The sequence below is a fragment of the Callospermophilus lateralis genome, chromosome X, assembly GCF_048772815.1.
Source record: "Callospermophilus lateralis isolate mCalLat2 chromosome X, mCalLat2.hap1, whole genome shotgun sequence".
Taxonomy (NCBI): Eukaryota; Metazoa; Chordata; class Mammalia; order Rodentia; family Sciuridae; genus Callospermophilus; species Callospermophilus lateralis.
Genome location: NC_135325.1, coordinates 57,729,151 through 57,743,032, shown reverse-complemented (window position 1 = coordinate 57,743,032; position 13,882 = coordinate 57,729,151). Strand labels below are relative to the sequence as shown.

At 36.3% G+C, this 13,882-nt stretch overlaps 1 protein-coding gene across 3 annotated transcripts in view; it reads right to left on the bottom strand.

Moving 5' to 3' along the window:
- Arhgef9 (Cdc42 guanine nucleotide exchange factor 9) overlaps positions 1-13,882 on the bottom strand; it is a 349,964-nt gene that overhangs the window by 251,252 nt on the left and 84,830 nt on the right. The gene's annotated exons all lie outside the window — the stretch shown is intronic.

Sequence of the window (13,882 nt, the reverse complement as noted above, 5' to 3'; positions counted from 1 at the left end):
CAGAAGACCAAAGAGGTGATTATGGCCCCTAAGAATACCTCCCAGAACAGCTGGGACCAGAAATGAGAGCTCTCTTATGGTGGAGTCTCTCTCTCCATATAGTCATTACCCTTTGCCCTTCTGCCCTGCACAGTCTGAAAACAAATTTGCTAAGAAGGAGACCAAGAGGTTAGGGCAGACACATCAAACCATCAAGCTGACAGATGATTCCTTGACTGCTTCTGCTTTCTTGGTGGTTTTTCTTAAGAACCAGCTCACCAGGCTCAGAGGTGTCTGTTCCTCCTCTGTTCTTCATAGCTAAATTTCACTTGATATTTTTTAAGCCAAAAAGGAAAAGACTGAAACATACCTCAGAAATCCATTCTGTCATTTTATAGAAAGGCACTGGGAATCCAGAGAAGACATATTACTTGCCTAAGTCACCGAGCCAAGGGAGCAGTAGGATGATGCATTTTACCTTGTGTCCTTCCTGTATGTATGTGAATAGCCTACAGAGAATGATTCAGAAAATGTTCAAGTTGGAAGAGACCTGAATGGGACCAAAAGTAGGAACAGACTTGATCATGATCATACAGCAAGTCAGTGGCAGGCCAAGAAGAGAAGCCTTAGTCCCACTGCCTCCTAGGACAGGCAGAGTCTTTATCTCTGTACTACACTGGCATCTTTATCCATGAGTTCTGTTTCCTCCAAGTAGGCTCAGGATAATAAGATTTTAATATTCATAAGTGCCAGACAGTGCAGTAAATTCTTCATATTTTTAGTTCTCACATCAGCTCTATGAGGTAGATACTACTACTTCCATTTTAAAGATAGTCCAACTGAGACATAGAAAGCTCAATTGATTTAGTCTACATTCTCCATAGCTGCTAAGTAATGGTGTTGAGATTTGAATGCAGAAGTGTGGATCTAGAGGCCATGCTCTTAAATATATTATACTCCTTTTTTAGAACATGGGTTAATACAGAAGATGGTCCATATATAAGTCTGCCTGCCTGCCTCATGAATTCTTTTGGTAATAAGAGCAGGATGTGTTTCCTAAAATGCATCTGGACACAAAATATCAGTATCAGGGCCTATAGTAGGGCATAGTGAAAGAATGGGTTGGTGGGAGATGATCACCATACCTGATAATCTTCCTACAAAAAGCCTTCCCAAGTTAGGCAAGTTAAATCAGGATCTTACTTTCCCCAGTTGTCCACCCAGCCATAGCCCTTTCCTTTGTAATTTACTCCAAGTGCATTCCAAAACAAAACAACAAAAAAAGAATATACCATGAAAAAATTCAGCCTCTCATCTAAGTACAAATAATGTCAGCAAGAGCTTTGAGATCCCTTCACCCACCCCATCCATCATTTGACAGGATGAAACTGAGGCACAGAAGATGCTAATGAAAATCATGGTATCTGAAAAAAAAAATTTAAAAAGATCATATTTACAAAACCACTAAAACATTTAGAAATAAATTGAACCAAAGAGGAGAATGACTTTTATACTGAGAACTATAAAATATCAAAGAGAAAAAAGAATCAGACACAAATATATGGAAAAATGCTCCATATTCATGTATTAGAACATATAATATTTTAACATGTCCATACCACCTGTCTTAGTCTGTTTTCTATTTATATAACAGAACTCTTGAAACTGGATGATTTATAAAGAAGAAGATTCATTTTGGCTGATGGTCCTAGAGACTAGTTAATTCAAGAACATAGTTCCAGACTCTGCTCATCTTCTGGTGAGAGAAAAAAAAGACAGAGAAAGTAGGCATGTGCAGAAGTGATAAAACATGAGGGATGGCCTTGCTGTGTAACAAACCACTCTTGAAAGAAAGACATTAATCCTTCTTAATGACCTAATCACCTCTTAAAGGCCTCACCTCCCCTCACAGCCAATAATGACAGTCAAACCTCAATATCAGTTTTGAATGGGACAAACCATAATTAACCATAGCACTACCCAAAGCAATCTACAGGTTCAATACAATTGCCATGAAAAGTCCAATGACATTTTTTCACATAAATAGAAAAAAATCTTAAAATTCATATGAAACCACAAAAGATTTTGAAGAGTCAAAGCAATCTTGAGCATAACAACAAAACTGGAGGAATCACATTGCCTGGTGTCAAAATGTACTACATGGCTCTAATAATAAAAACAGCATAGAACAGGCAGAAAGGTAGACTCACAAAGCAGTAAGTGGAAAAGAATAAAAAGCCCAGAAATAAATCAACACACAGTCAACTAATTTCAAAACAAATGTGCCAATAACACAGTGGAGAAAGGATTCTCTTCAACAAATGGTGTTCTGAAAATTAGATATCCACATGTAGAAGATTGAAATTGGACCATTATCTTACCCCATATGCAAAAATCAACTCAAAATTAATTAAAGACTGAAACATAAGCCCTAAAAATATAAAACTACTGAAGAAAACTGGGGGGAAATTATCATGACTTTGATTTTAGCAAAAGATTTTGGGATATGAACCCAAAAGCAAGGCACCAAAAGCAAAAATAATAGACAAACAAGACTATATCAAGCTGATAATCAACAAAGTGAAGAGGCAAAATATGGAATAAGAAAAAGTATTTGCAAACTGAACATCTGAAATGGGTTACTATATAAAATATGTAAGGAAGAAACTCAATTCAATATCAAGAAAAACAAATAACCCATTTTAAAAAATGAACAAAAGACATTTCTCAAACAAAAGACATATGAATGCCCAACAGATAAAAGAAGAAATTCTCAACAGCTCTAGTCATCATGGAAATCCAATTAAAACCACAATGAGATATCACCTCATAGCTGTTAAGATAACTACTATAAAAATGACAAGCAATGACAAGTTTTGGGGCCTGCACCACTACCACCATTGCTGCTGCCTCTGAATCCACTGCTGCCAGCCTGAGATTGCCTGGAGGTCTTCTTTCTGGGAGCTGCTGCCATAGAAAAAACCACTGCCCCAGATGCAACTGAAGCCGACACTGCCGCAGAACCCTGGAGATCGCCTGGTGATGCTACCCCCACAGCTGCAGCTGCAGCTGCCACTGCAGCCACTGCTACTGCTGACCCGCTGCCTGCTGCAACAATCACTGCCAATACAGGTACAACCACAGCCTAGAGGACTCCTTCAGGGGAGACTCCAGGTTTGGTTGCACATGGCTGCAACCAGGGCCAGGGGCCCAGGTGCCAGTGGGTTTACCACCATGAGAGCCTCTGTTTAGTGACACAGCTGGAGCCTGCAGGTCCAGTGTGGGGGTGCCTGTGGATTTGGAGGAGCCTGGGGTCTTCCTGCTGAGATTGCTGGTGGCCCTTGTCTTGCTGTTGCATCTTGGGGGTGCTCCTTTGCATGAGTATATCCCTGGTGCTCTCTCTGCAAGTAGGAGCAGCATTGAGATCTTGGGACTGCAGCATGGCTGATCCTGAGGTATCTGAAGCCCAGATCGGTGGGATAGAGACTAGGTTTGTGAGGGCTGATCTGGGTTTGGTGATCCAGAGGGACATCAGAGATAGGACTGAGAAACTGTTGAACACTGACAGAGATAGTTCAATTTTCCAGAAAGATTTATTTTATTTATTTCACTTTTTGATTCACTAATCTCTTTATCATATTTGGAAGAGGATGATTTTTATGCATCAGTGTGTGGAGGACAATGATATAGGAATGGTGTTTTGCGTTTTTGTTGTATTCTTATGCCTTTAACTTTTTCTCTTTGTTCATATTCTTCTGCTAAGAGCCACAGCCAATTAATATGATGCATGGCATTTTTGATTGAAAGGTGATGCCAGCTAGCCATTGAGATGATATGATTATGTTAAAAATTACATTCATATGGATACCGGACTCCTGCTGTTTACCTCGGCCTGCTGCGGGACTCCTGGAGAGTTCCCATTGGTTGGGAAAGTGCAGTAGGAGGAAATTCCGGGGGAGGAACTTGCTCTGGGGTTCAGGGGGGGTGGGGGGGGCGGGCGGGGGGAACGCCCCGCGGGGGGAACGCCCCGTGTGTGGATCAGGAATCTTCCCGGGCGCGTACGTGGTATTGGCGGCTATTTCAAAAATAAAATTTGTTCCTGTTTGAGTGGCTCGTGATCTTGTGCCCAGCCAAACTGCAGCATTCTTCCTCTTGTCTATTTTCCTGGATTGTCTTTCCAACTTTTCTGCAACCAACAGCCAATCACTGTGGACTCCTCTTGCTCTCTTCCTGTGAAGTTTTACGTCTAGCTTCTCTCTTATTCTCTCATGAATCTTGTATACTACACTACCTATGTTCTCTCATCCACCATTTGAAATTGTAAATCATTTTAACAAATATTTTTGTACTATAGATAGTTATTGAACTCATAATTTTGGTTTAATGTGAAAAAGCAGTAGACCCCATAGTAGGATCTATTATGTTTAAGGGTAAATATTGTGTACACTGGATGCTGCTGACATTGGTCTCACCAGTAAAGGCAAAGTGCTGGAACTCTTCAGGGACACCATAGGTCTAATAGGGTAGAATTTATCCTGCCTTAGATCCATACTTTTAGATGGGAAAATACACTAACAATATGGAAAAAATAAGAGAATAAAGTGCCCCAAACAAACCAAGATGCTTCAACAACAGAAGCCACTGATAACACAGTAGAAGAAGTGTCCAAGGAGGTGTTCAAGTTGTATATAGTTAAACTGATATGTGAAGCAAAGGATAGTATAAAGAATAAAATTTAAAAAAAAAAACACACAGGAAGTGAAGGGCCACTGCAATAAAAAGTTAGAGAACATGAAAAAAAGCAGAAATCCTTGAAATGAAGGAATCAGTAAACCAAATTATAAATCCAATAGAAAGCATCACCAACAGACTAGACCACTTGGAAGACAGAACCTCAGATAATGAAGACAAAATATATATTCTTGAAAGTAAAGTTGAACATAAAGAGAAGGTGGTAAGAAATCATGAACGGAACATCCAAGAATTATGGGATAATATGAAAAGACCAAATACAAGAGTTATTGGAATAGATGAAGGAGAAGAGATATAAACCAAAGGAATGCAAATTCTTTTCAATGATATAATAGCAGAAAATTTCCTAAACCTAAAGAACGTAATGGAAAATCAGACAGACGAGGCTTACAGGACCCCAAATGTACAAAATTACAAAAGACCCACACCAAGACACATTATAATGAGAATGACTAACAACAGAGAATAAAGATAAAATCTTAAAGGGTTTGAGAGAAAAAAATCGAATTACTTATAGGGGGAAACCAATTTGGATCTGAACTGATTTCTCAACCCAGACCCTCAAACCTGGAAGGTCCTGGAATAATATATTTCAAGCTCTGAAAGAAAACTAATGCCAACCAAGAATTTTATCTCCAGCAAAATTAAGTTTCAGATTTGCAGATGAAATTAAAACATTCCATGATAAACAAAAATTAAAAGAATTCACAACTAGAAAGCCTACGCTACAGAACATTCTCATCAAAATATTCCATGAGGATGAGGTGAAAAAGAAGTGAAAACCAGCAAAGAGAGGATCTACACTAAAGGGACATTCAACCAAATAAGAAACTAAGACAAATAAAAAACCAGAAATAAATCAAAATGACAGGGAATACAAATCATATCTCAATAATAACCTAGAATGTTAACAGCCTAAACTTATCAATCAAAAGATGTAGACTGGCAGATTAGATTAAAAAGCAAGTCCCAACAATATGCTGTCTTCCAGAGACTCACCTCATGGGCAAAGATATCCACAAGCTGAAAGTGAAAGGATGGGAAAAAACATATCACTCATATGGATCCTGTCAATAAGCAGGGGTTTCCATTCTCCTTTCATATAAAGTAGACTTCAAACCAAAGTTAATAAGACAAAGAAGGACATTTCATATTTCTTAAGGAAAGTATATATAAGCAGGACATAACAATTATAAATATTTATGCCCCAAACAATGGAGCACCTATGTACATCAAACAAACCCTTCTCAATTTTAAGAGCCAAATAGATCACAATACAATAATACTGGGTGACTTTAACACACCTCTCTCACTACTAGACAGATCTTCCAAACAAAAACTAAATAAGGAAACTATAGAACTAAATAATACAAACAAAAATTTCGATTAAATTATTGATTTAAGGCATATAGAATATTTCATATTCTATATGTAGAATATTTCATTCATCAACGAGCAAATATATTTTCTTCTCAGCAGCACATGGATCCTTCTCTAAAATAGACCATATCTTATGCCACAAAGCAACTCTTAGTAAATACAAAAATACAGAGATAATACCTTGCATTCTACCAGACCACATGGAGTGAAATTAGAAATCAATGATAAAATAAAAAATAGAAGCTAGTATAACAAATGAAGACCAAATAATATACAATTGAATGATGAATGGATAATAGAAGAAATCAAGGATGAAATTTTAAAAATTCTTAGAGATAAATGAGAACACTGATACAACATTTCAAAATGTCTGGGACACTATGAAGGCTGTACTAAGAGGAAAGTTTAATGTATTGAGTGCATTCATTAAGAGAATAAAAAGTCAACAAATAAGTGATCTAACATTACATCTCAAAGCCCTAGAAAAAGAAGAACAAATCAACACCAAAAGCAGTAGAAGACAGGAAATAATTAAAATCAGAGATGAAATCAAAGCAAAATAACAATTGAAAAAATTGACAAAAAAAATTGGTTCTTCGAATAAATAAATAAATAAAATAGATAAACCCCTGGCCATGTTAACATATTAACATATTACTAAAATACAAGATGAAGAAGGAAATATCACAACAGACACATCTGAAATACATATTTTGAAAATTTATACTCTAATAAAATAGAAAATATGAAAGACATTGACAAATTTCTAAAGGTATATGACCTACCCAAATTCAATGAGGAGGTCATACATGATTTAAACAGATCAATTTCAAGTAATGAAATAGAAAATGCCATTAAAAGCTTACCAACCAAGAAAAGCCTATGACCAGATGGATTCTCAGCCGAGTTCTACAAGATATTCAAAGAAAAATTAACCAATACTCCTCAAAGTATTCCATGAAATAGAAAAGGAGGGAACCTTTCCAAATTCATTCAATAATGCTAATATCACCCTGATACCAAAACCAGACAAAGTCATATTGAGAAAATAAAACTTTAGTCCAATATCCCAAATGAACATAGATGCAAAAATTTTCAATAAAATTCTGGCAAATCACACACAAAAACATATCAAAAAGATAGTGCACCATGATAAAGTGGGGTCCATTCCAGGGATGCAGGGTTGGTTCAATATACGGAAATCAATAAACATAATTCATCATATTAATACACTTAAAAACAAGAATCAGAGGCTGGGATTGTGGCTCAGAGGTAGAGAACTCGTCTAGCATGGCCAGGGCCCGGTTCGATCCTCGGCACCACATAAAAAAATAAAGGTATTGTGTTGTGTCCATCTACACCTAAAAAATAAATATTTAAAAAACAAGAATCATATGATCATCTCAATAGATGCAGAACAAGAATTTGGCAAAATACTGCACACCTTCATGTTCAAAACAAAAGCAATACTAGGGATAGTAGGAGCATACCTCAACAATGCAAAAGATATATATGCTAAACCAAAGATGAGCATCATTCTAAATGGAGAAAAATTGAAAGCATTCCAGCTAAAAACTGGAACAAGACAAGGATATCCTCTTTCACCATTTCTATTCAACACCATCCTTGAAACTCTAGCCAAAGCAACTAGACAAAAGAAAGAAATTAAAGGGACACAAAGAAAAGAACTTAAACTATCACTATTAGCTGTTGGCATGATTCTCTATCCAGAAGATCCAAACAATTCCACCAGAAAACTTCTAGAACTAATGAAGTCAGCAAAGTAGCAGGGTATAAAATCAACAACCATAAATAAAACATATTCCAATACATCGGCAATGAATCCACTGAAAGAGAAATTAGGAAAACTATTCCATTCACAATAGCCTCAAAAAATAAAATACCTCAGAATCAATCTAACAAAAGAGGTGAAAAAACCTCTACAATGAAAACTACAGAACATTAAGGAAAGACATTGAAGAAAACCTCAGAAGATGGAAAGATCTCCCATCCTCCTGGATAGGCAGAATTAATATTGTAAAAATGGCCATACTACCAAAAGTGCTATATAGATTTGATGGAATTCTTATTAAAATCTCAATGTATTCTTCATAGAAATAGAAAAAGCAATCATGAAATTTATTTGGAAAAATAAGAGACCCATAATAGGTAAAGCAATCCTTAGCAAGAAAAGTGTAGCAGGAGGCATCACAATACCATAGCTTAAACTATACTACAGAGCTATAGTAACAAAAATGGCATGGTATTGGCACCAAAATAGACTCTTAGACCAATGGTACAGAATAGAAGATATAGGTAAGACAAACCCACATAAATACAGTTATCTCGTACTGGACAAGGGTGCCAAAAACATTCACTGGAGAAAAGATAGCTTATTCAACAAATGGTGCTGGCAAACTGGAAATTCATATGTAGCAAAATGAAAATTAACCTCTTTCTCTCACCCTGCACAAAAATCAACTCAAAGTGGATCAAAGACTTAGGCAATAGAACAGAGACTCTGGGCCTAATAGAAGAAAAAGTAGGCCCAAATCTTTACCACATTGGCCAAGGATCTGACTTTCTTAACAAGACTCCTAAAGCAAAAGAAGTAAAATCAAGAATCAATAATGGGATGGATTCAAATATTAAAAAAGCTTCTTCTCAGCAAAGGGGTCAATTAATAACATGAGGAGAGAGCCTATAGATTGGGAGAAAATCTTTACCACATGCACCTCTGATAAAGCATTAATCTCTAGGATATATAAAGAACTCAAAAACTTAACACCAAAAAAAGAAAATAGCCCAATCAATAAGTGGACTAAGGACTGAACAGACACAGAAGAAATACAATTGATCAACAAATATATGAAAAAGTGTTCATCATCTCTAGCAAATATAGAAATGCAAATCAAAACTACTCTTAATATTTCATCTCACTCCTGTCACAGCTGCAATCATCAAAGATACAGGCGAGGATGTGGTGAAAAAGGTACACTCATACATTGCTGGAGGTACTGCAAATTGGTACAACCACTATGGAAAGCAGTATGGAGATTTCTCAGAAAACTGGGAATGGAACTACCATTTGACCCAGCTATTTCACTCCTTGGTTTATACCCAAATGACTTAAAATCAGCATACTACAGTAATGCAGCCAAGTCAATGTTTATAGCAACTCAATTCACAATCGCTAAACTATGGAACCAACCTAGGTGTCCTTCAATAGATCAATGGATAAAGAAAATGTGGTACATATACTCAATGGAATATTATTCAGTTTTAAAGAAGAGTGAAATTATGGCATTTGCCAGTAAATGGACGGAGTTGGAAAATATCATGCTAAGTGAAATAAACCAATCCCCAAAAACCAAAGGCCAAATGTTTTCTCTAATATGCAGATGCTAATTCACAACTAGATAGGGGGCACTAGGAAAGAATAGCATTACCTTATTTTAGGTAGAAGAAAGTGTTGGGAGGGGAGGGGAAGGGATGTGGGGATAAGAAAGACAGTAGAATGAAACAGACATTATTATTTTATGTATATACGTAACTACATGACCAATATGATTCTGAAACATGTACACTCAGAAAAATGAGAAATTATATCCCATCTATGTATGATATATCAAAGTGCATAAATGTATTTCACTATCATATATAACTAACTAAAACAAATTAAAATAATAATAACAAGTTTTGACAAGGATGTGAAGAAAGAGGAATCTTGTACACTATTAATGGAAATGTAAATCAGTTGAGCCATTACGGAAAACAATGTGGAACTTCTTCAAAAGTTAAAAATGACTTGGCAATCTCCCTTCTGGGTATATATCCAAAATAAATCAGTACATGGAAGAGATATCTGGACTCCAATGTTAATTGCAGCATTATTCACAATATCCAAGATACAAAATCAAGCTAAATGTTTATCAGTGGCTAAATGGGTGAAGAAAAATTATACACACACACACACACACACACACACACACACACACACTACACACACACAAACCCCAGAATATTATTCACCTTAAAAAAAAGAAAAAAATCTTGTCATTTGTGACTATAAGAATGAACCTAGTAGACATTGTGTTAAGTTAAATGAGCCAGGCAGGCATAAAATGATAATTACTTCATGATCTCAGTTATTTGTGGAGTTTTAAAAACTAGAATTCATACAGTAGGATAGTGATTTTTGAGGGGCTGGTTGGAAAAAAAGGTGACAATTGGGAAGAAGTTAGCCAAAGGATACAAAATATGTGTTAGGGGGAATAATGTCAAGTGATCTACCATTGAATATTTGATAATTGTTAAGAGAGTAGTTTTAAATGTTCTTACCACAAAAAATGGTAAGATTGTGAGGCAATGGGTATGTTAATTAGCTTAATTTAGTCATTTCACCATGTATACATATATCAAAATATATTGTTACATATATCAAAATATATATATTGTGTGAATATATATATATTAAAATGAAAAAAGCAGGTGCACAATGTGAATTTTTGCACCAACCATAGCTGCAGAGATGGATGGAACCTTAGAAACCAACTAAGTATCTCTCATGCTGCAACAGGGGTAATTAGTAGATGAACCAGGTCAAGGAACCTCACCCCAGCATACCTTGTTTACCTGCTATCTTTAGTGCTTACCAGGTACCTAGCATATTACTAGCATATTAGTGTTATTCAGTAATGAAGAAATAATGCAAACCAAGGCCTGCTACCTATTTTCAAAAAGTTTTATTGGAATATAGACACACTTATTGATTTACATATTTTCTATGGTTGTTTTGTGCTACAAAAGCAAAATAAATAGCTGCAATAGACAATACATGACCTGCAAAAGCCTAAAATCATTCACTATCTGACCCTTTATAAAAAAAATGGTTGTCAATCCTTCTGTGAGTAGTATTTTGCAGGTCAGTCCTCTACAGTTTACCACTTTTATAGCCCTCTAGAGTATATCTGTGGCTCCATTTTACAGAATGGACCAATGATATGTGAGAAGGTCAACTGACTTTTATCACTCAGAACTATTTCACACATGGGTATAATTTTGCAACAGAAACATCTTTCATCAGCCTAACTAAAATTTCCTGGTCACACAGACAGTAACAGAGCTACGATAAGAATACTGAACACCTGGTGCCATGTCCAATGTCCACTCTCCCACACCTGTCCTTCCTTAGAAGCCTTAGTAGGATAATAAAAGATATTCTGCTGCTAATACCTACTTGAGTACTACTGCATGATACCAGAATTGTTTGAGTCAGTGGACATTCATTGCTAGGCTCACTGGAATCTGAATGCAATTTTCCTAAATATCAATCAATTACTCTTGCAATCAGCTCTCTGTGACATGTAGTTATTATAAATATGAGAGGACATGATGCCGACATAAGAATGATAATGGCTAATATGCCTTCAACATTTACTGTGAACCAAACATTGAGTTACGCACATCCTTAATATGCAGCACCTCACTAATCCTCATCACACAGCTAGAAAATGTTCTGATCCCCATTTTAGATGCAGAAAAGAAAGCTTAGAGAGGTGTCTTTCCTGTGGTTATGCTTAGAGCTGGGATTCAATATGGGTGTGTTTGATATCAAAGCCTGTGTTTTTTAACAACCAACCATACATCTCCTTTTAGGCTAATAATGCCTGGAATATCATACTACACAGTTAGCAATTTCCAGGATTATGCTTTTCTTTCTTTTTTTATCAGCAGATACCATTTATTCAATGCTTGCTACATAGTAGGCACTGTGCTATGAACTTTCTCAGTTGAACTTTCATAACCACATAATTAAGCTGGTACTGTTAGCTCCATTTTACAACCAAAGAAGCTGAGGTGCAGAAAAACTAATAAAATTGCCTAAAGTCACATGGCAAGCACATGCTTGGTTTTAATTTTAATAATGTTCATGGAACCTAGCGAGAGGGCATGAGTGTAACACCATCTTTTATAAAGAAATTCACATTTGGAAGAGACGTGGAAAGACACCTGGATGTTCCTACCCCACCCCGCATTCCCAAAGAGAATGGGCTGTGGAGTCAGTGGTAACTGGGATAATAATGCCTACATTATCCCACATGGTTCTAATACAGGATGACCTACCTCCTAAATTTTTCACCCTCAGTAGAAAGACAAATAAAGCAATTCATTGCATGGGACCGAGCCACCAGAAAATGAAGGCTCCTTGAGATGAAAGTACTAATGGACTCATTCCTTGGGACTCACCTCTAATCTTCTCAATTAACTCAGGCCACTGAAGTTTGTTCTAACTTACCAGACAGGAACAACAGTTTACCTGACCATTTGTCCCATACTTTTTAGATTTCACTTTAAGTCTTCAAGATTTCACTTCAAGTATAAGCTCAAGGTTTCTAAACCATCCTTGTCACTTCGCCATTATGATCTTAGGCATACCACTTTCTTTTTCCAAGACTCAATTTCAACATATGTAAAATGGAGAGAATGATGTCTGTTTCATTGGGTTGGTATGAGAAGACAAGATAATATAACATTCAAAAGACCCCAGTATATTCCTTATATTCAACAAATATCAGGATAGAACAGATATTGATCCACCTCTCCTAAAATCACCCAAGTGAAAACTCGAATCATTTTCAGAAATCACCAAAGCCACTCTGGCTCAGATTCTCTGAGGTGCTTCCATAATGAGTGGCATCCTAAGTAGCTGTCTGTTTGGTATTGAGGAAAAGAGCAAACTGGAGTATGAAGCCCTGAGAATAAAGCCTGATTTCAGCCTGAAGAATGGTTAAAAACATTGACCAATTTGGGCCACCAAAGAAGATATGGTCAAAGATCTCCATCAGAACCATCCCCAGAAATGAAGTAAGGATTAAAAACTCTAGAAACAGGTAGCTAGTATTCCCTTTTTGATTACTCTGCCTGCCTGTAGTCCTTACTAAATGGAGGACTTTTCAATTTTCCTCTCCTATAGTCTCTCTGACACCTAAGACCCAAGTAGATACATACTTAATCTTTTCCTACCTCGAATCCAGTAGTGGTCTAGAAAGCCACAATAACATGACAGAGCTAGAGCTCATCTAGCCTAATCCTTCATCTAGTAATTTGGAAACTTGAGACCAAAGAGATTAAGTGGCTTAACTACATCCATTCAGAGAGCTGGAAGCACAGAAGTCATCAAGAATGGGCTAACTTGAGTCTAATACATTTTGCTTAAGAAGGCAGGGACATGAGTGGTGCATATTTAGATATACTTCCATATAAATAAGAATTAAATGTTCAAAAAGCTTTGGAATTTAATTGGGTTTACTTCAGCTATCTGGACAATTCATCTCTAGTGGAATCCTTTTTAGCAGAATGCCTCATTCCCTTAAATTATTGAATGAATTATAAATAGCCTTACAAGAGTTTTATATATCAAAATTAATTTAACTTCAAATGTCTGTACTATTGCACATCTAGTTACCTTTTAAAATTTGTATAGTCTTAATTGTCCCCAAATTCAGGAAAGAATCTGGTTTAGCCCTGGTGAGTTCATAAATACCTGCTTTAAATCAGTCTGGCAATAAAATAATTGATCAATCTTCTAGAAATAAACATCTAGGGCCTGGTTGTGACTTATCCATATTAATAATGTGGATATCAAGAAACATGTAGCTACTCTTCTCAAAGGAAAACATTAAGCAAAGCTGTCTAACCTTTGTTAAAAAGAAAGTGACTAAAATCCATTTGACTTCAATCGAATATAGACCTCAATACCAGCAAATAG